Raw genomic sequence first — 6,307 nt, 5'->3', positions numbered from 1 at the left:
TGGAAATCGTTGTTTGAATGATTTGATGTAATGTTTGCAGGGGCTGCCCAGGTCAATCATTTCAAAATGGATCATGGACAGTGGAGCCTCTAGACATATGACGGGGATGCTTGTACTACTTTACGATGTAAAATCAATCAACGGAGGCTACGTGGGTTTTGCAGGAAATCAGGGTGGCAGGATTGTAGGCCAGGGAACCCTGACGAATGGGATCATATCGTTTGAGAAAGTGAACTACATCATAGAATTAGAAAACAATTTACTTAGTATTTCTCAAATCTGTGATAAATTGTTTACTGTACATTTCACAAAAAAACGAATGTTTAGTTTTAACACCTGGGTTTAAAATCCCTGATGATATGGTGTTGTTGTGCGCTCCACGGGAGAACGACTTGTATATCCTTGATATGAGTGTCGCAACACCAACAAATCATCAAAAACAGTGTTTTATGTCAAAAACGAAAGCAACAGAAAAGGAATCTATTATGTGGCATCGAAAGATGGGCCACATCCATGTTAGAAAAATGAATTTTCTAGTGCACAATGATTTAGTGGAAGGTGTAAACTTAAAGAATTTTCATTTGTCTGATGATTGTGTAGCTTGTAAGAAGGGAAAGCAGACGAGGAAGTCACACCCACAAAAGTTACTGAATTCGATCAGAGTACCGCTTGAGAGACTCCACGTGGATCTCTTCAGGCCGGTCAATGTGAAGAGCATCAGTGGTGATTTGTACTGCTTGGTAGTCACTGATGACTACACAAGGTTTTCGTGGGTTGTGTGCTTGGAAAGAAAGGATCAGACGTTTGAGTCGCTGATGATTCTGTTCAAGAAGATGGAGACGCTATATAAGCTGCTAATCCGAAGAATACGGAGTGATAACGGAACGGAATTCAAGAATAACAACATGCTCGAGTTCTGCAATGAAAAGGGGATTCTTCATGAATTCAGTGCGCCATACACACCGAAGCAGAACGGCGTTGCTGAAAGAAAGAATCGGACCCTCATAGAAACTGCTCGAACGATGTTAGCTGATTCCAAGTTACCGATCTTCTTTTGGAGCGAAGCAGTGGCTGCAGCTTGTTACACTTTGAACCGCGTACTCACCGTCAAGAAGTACAAGAAAACAAGTTTTGAGTTGCTACACCGTTACAAGCCAAATCTAGAGTTTCTGGAGCCTTTTGGGTCTCCATGTACATTTATTGATGAGAATGGTAAATTTGACGCTAAATCAAATGATGGTGTCTTTGTAGGTTACGCGAGCCCGTTGAAGAGGGTGTTCGTACCTTGCATGGGGAAAGTAATACAAGTTCTGCATGTGGATTGTCAGAAGCACACTACTTCACCACAACTTCCCGGACAAAGATTCCTGTTTGATTATGAAAAACTCTGGGCCCGTTTCATCTTCCGATCGAGCCAACTATTGAAGAACTTGTTTTGCTATACCAACAACAACAAGTTAGTTCACAGGATCAAGTGCCAAGACCTTTGATAATTTCACAACCTGAGGAGAATACGAGCAATCCTACAGGTGGCACAAACGATCATTAAGTCGGTCCAAGTGGAACAGCTCATGAACCACCAGAGGAACCAGCTCCAACATTTGACAACTCTGACGACTCAGAAGAGGATACCGCTCCTACTTTTGAAGAGGAACCAAACGTTACTTCGACGGAAGCTGAGGATCACACTGGTGATCTTGACATATCGAGATTGCAATCGGAAGTTGATGTACCTGACACCATCATGCCTCAAACTTTGTCTTATCATCCTTCAGAGAATATTATCGGTGACCTGCAAAGTGGTGTTAAAACAAGAGATCAGATCAATCGAGCTCTTACATGCTTTTATTCATCTGTTGCTCCTTTACAGGAGGAATTCTCACTGAAATGTTTTATTTCGCAGATCGAACCCAGAACATATAAAGAGGCGTTGACTGAAGATAGCTGGGTAAATGCGATGCAGGAGGAGCTACAACAATTTGAGAAGTCGGGAGTGTGGAGACTAGTAGACCTCCCCGAAAATCAAAAGTTGATCAAAACAAAGTGGGTATTCAAGTGTAAGAGAGACGATAGAGGAGTCGTGGTTCGGAACAAAGCACGATTAGTGGTACAAGGCTTTAGTCAGCAAGAAGGCATCGATTATGATGAGGTTTACGCGCCTGTTGCAAGACTAGAGGCTATTCGGATCTTCCTGGCGTTTGCGTCATGGAAAGACTTCAAAGTGTACCAACTAGATGTTAAATCTGCCTTCCTATACGGAAAGATTAAAGAAGAAGTGTATGTAGGACAACCACTGGGGTTCACTGATCCACTACACAGGAACAAGGTCTATCTACTGGATAAGGCGCTCTACGGACTTCACCAGGCCCCGAGAGCCGGGTACGAGACTCTTTCCCAAAATCTGCTGGCCAACGGGTTCATCAGAGGGACAGTCGATAGCACATTGTTTACGAAGGAAGTTGCAGGACATCTCCTAATTGTGTAGATATACGTAGATGACATCATTTTTGGTTCGACCAACGACGAGCTGTGTAAAGAGTTTGAGAAGGTCATGAAGAAGAAATTCGAAATGAGTTCGATGGGGGAGATGAAGTTCTTCCTCGGGCTGCAGGTTGAACAAATGCCCGACGGAATCTTCATTCACCAAACAAAATACGTGAAGGACGTGCTTGAAAAGTTTGATATGGCTCAATGCAGTCCAGCAGCAACCCCCCTGGCACAGAACCATGGTATTTGTCCTGACGAAGGAGGAATAAAGGTGGAGGAGACATTGTACCGGTCAATCATCGGATCCTTAATGTATCTCACTGCTTCCCGACCGGACATCATGTACCCGACATGTCTTTGCGCCAGATATCAGTCGAGCCCAAAGCAGTCACACCTGACGATTGTCAAAAGGATATTACGGTATTTGAAAGGCTGCCCAAGCATCGGCTTGTGGTATCCTCGCTCGGGTGACTTTTCTTTAACAGGTTTCGCTGATTCTGACTTTGGAAGCTGCAAGCAGAACGCAAAGTCCACCACTGCTGGGTGTCAGTTCTTCGGAACTCGACTTGTTACCTGGCAGTGCAAGAAACAAACCTCTGTGGCGCTTTCTACTTGTGAGGCTGAATACGTTTCAGCCTCCAGCTGCTGTTCTCAGATCCTTTGGATCCAGCAGCAAATGCGCGACTTTGGTTTGCAATTCTTGGATACACCGATATTTGTGGACAATGAAGCAGCCATAAATATAACTAAAAACCCGGTGCAACATTCTAAAACGAAACATATTGAGATTCGTCATCACTTCATCCGTGATTGTCACGAGAAGAAGTTGATACGAATTGAGCATATACACACCGATGATCAGAAAGCTGATTTCTATACAAAACCATTTGACAAAAAGAGATTTTATTATCTTTTAAAATTGAATGGGATGAAAAATCTGCGTTCTGGGAGGGTTGAAGAATGTGAACTACGTCATGTTATCAACTTTGTTTGTACAGTTTGTTTTTTGCTTTTCATTAAAAACAAAAACACAAAAATATGTTTTTCTTTTTAGGGGGAGAAAGTCGCAGAAAAATACAAAAACATGATAAAATTCAAAAATCCAAAAACAATAGAAAACCTGAAAAAGAGCTTGTGTATAATAGGGGAAATGATAGTACATCAGCTAGACAGACACAATACGCTAAAGAAATGTAACGTTTAATATGCGTTAAGCAGTCTCGTTGATGATGTGCCGACAGGTTTTTACAAAATTAGTATATTTGTTTGGGATATAAACATAAAATTCACTTGCTTTTACGTGGGGAACACCTCCAGGATATATGGGTAACCCCCAAAATCTCGTTTGAAAGGTCCCTCTTTCTGAAATACTAGGTCTTTACGCTTAGTGATATCTGGGGTATTATCTCGGGACTTCTGCTGAATGGAAATTCTGACCTAGTCCCCGTATAATACTTTTCAAAATGCTTTACTTGTAAGGCCTCCCCTCAGCATAAAAAATGATTAAAGATTAAACATTGCAAAATGATAATCATGTGCTGTTCTAAAGAAGATCCCCAAAGGGGACCCACCGAAAAGTCAAAGCCGTCATCTCTCTGCGTGTACGGAAGTATCGGCCTGAGCTCTCACGGCCCTCGCAATTCACCCCATTTCAGATATCATCTAGGAATACTCACCTGTAAGACTGAATATTGGGATCTGGATACGGGAGTATATACTGAGGTGGGACACATATAAAGGTTTAAGTCTTAAATCATTAATTCCGTATCCCGAACAGATTGAAAGTTCTGTGAAAATTTAAGAGGATCAGTATCTCGACAATCTACGTGAACTGTTTAAGGCCTGGTATGAAATAGAAGCTTAACGGTGCTTGTGTCTTGTTAAATGCTGATATGATCCCCTAACACGCTCACAAAAAGATTGTGTGTACAGATTTCTGTCTATCTGGTTAAAAATCCAAAAAGATTTTATTTTTCATCTTATTTTCGACAACCGACGTTGGGGATCAGATGATCAAAGTCTTGTGCAGATCATGTCTGTTCGATGAGGGTTGGGTAAGCAGGAGATACTGAACTGTAACTGGTACATGTCTGAAAGATTGAAAAAGTGTTTGAAAGTTCGACAAGTTCAAAAGTTCATTAATTTGAACTGTTTTCAAAATCGAAAAGTCAGCGTACTTCATAATCAGGTCAACCAAGGTCATTAATTTGGACTTGGTAGGCTGAACAGTTGACCAAGGTCATTAACTTGGACTTGGTTAACTGGGTGTGTTGGCGAACAATAAAAAATGTCAAAAAATCAAAAAGTTTGAAAGTTACTTTTTAATTCCGCTTGAAAATGCATCAAAAGTTGATTTCGCTTGAAGCTGCTCTTAATGTGATTCCGCTTGAAAGCATCCTAAGTGATTCCGCTTGTGAGCAATTTAACCATTTCGAGAGGAATCAGACCGTCTATAAAAAGGCCACCTGATTCCGCTCCAACATCACTTTTCCTATTCCGCTCTAAAGTCTTTGTCTCCGGCGATTCAAGCGAAACCCTATCTTTGTCGTTTTCTAGGCGAATTGCTGCCCGATTTCTGTTAGATCTTGTGTTTTTAGTTGGCAATCTCAACTATTAACATGGTCAAGGCAGATTTACAGACCGATTTGATCCAGATTTGATCTATTTTGACTTGTCGGTGATAGTTATGTGCAAAAACATAGTTTTAGGGTTTAATATTGATAAAATCTGAACATCAATCATCATAGTATTGTCGGTTTGTAGTTTATATCATGTAGTTGAGTGGTAATTGTAACAGATCTGAGCGAATTGCATGTTTGTCGATGAACTGTGTTTAGAAAGTTAAATCTAGGGCATGTCTGAGATCAAAAACGATATTAAAACACAACCCTATGGTCGGATTTCATTTTTTAACAAGTTAACATGTTCAATTTCATGATCGGATCAGTTTTGAGAGTTTAATTATGATTCCGCTTGAAACTGAGGGTAATATCTGATTCCGCTTCAGATGATGTGTTTGTGATGTACTTGTGATTTCGCTTCTAAGAACATGAGTTGATTCCGCTTCAACTCTTGACATGTGATTCCGCTTCTAAACTGTCAAGTTGATTCTGCTTAAAGCGTATCATTTGATTCCGCTTCTAAATGACCTTATGTGATTTCGCTTCAAACATCACCATCTGATTCCGCTTCTAAGTTGTCATGTGATTTCGCTCCAAACTACTTTGGGTGATTTCGCTTGTAATGCTCTGTCATTACATGTGATTTCGCTTGTAATTGTTTGATGCTGAAATTTTTCTAAGTATTGATTCATTTTGTGGTTTGATGAGTTGCAGGGTTCGAATGTGATATTTGATCCACTACACAACAGCTATTGTGATTTCGATGTGAATAAAAATTCAGAGCTATCAAAATTGTGCAACATTTTGGAGTTTATGAGAAGGTTACCTATTCAGAAAGCTCTTACAGATCAACGTCATGTGTACAAGTCACATGTAAAATGTTTCTGGAAGCATGCAACTTACGATGAAAAGAACAAAGTGATCCATTCAGTTGTGAAGCAGCATGATGAAAAGAAAACAATTGCTGTTACAGAGGCGCTTATTCGTGAAGTGTTGAATTTTCCAGATGACGAAAATTCACCAACAAAGTTTCCTGAATGAATGGTCAAGGGATGCATGCTGAGGATGGGATATGATGGTGCACTAAACGCTGGAAATTACTTGAAGTCAAAGTTTCAGAAGCCTTACAAGTTTATTGTTCATTCTGTACTGATGTCTCTTAGCCATTGCAAAGGAGGGTATGATACCATGCGTGATTA

Source organism: Helianthus annuus, chromosome 6 (genome assembly GCF_002127325.2).
Source record: "Helianthus annuus cultivar XRQ/B chromosome 6, HanXRQr2.0-SUNRISE, whole genome shotgun sequence".
Lineage (NCBI taxonomy): Eukaryota > Viridiplantae > Streptophyta > Magnoliopsida > Asterales > Asteraceae > Helianthus > Helianthus annuus.
The sequence above is the reverse complement of the archived record's forward strand: the minus strand, read 5'-3'. Positions refer to the sequence as shown.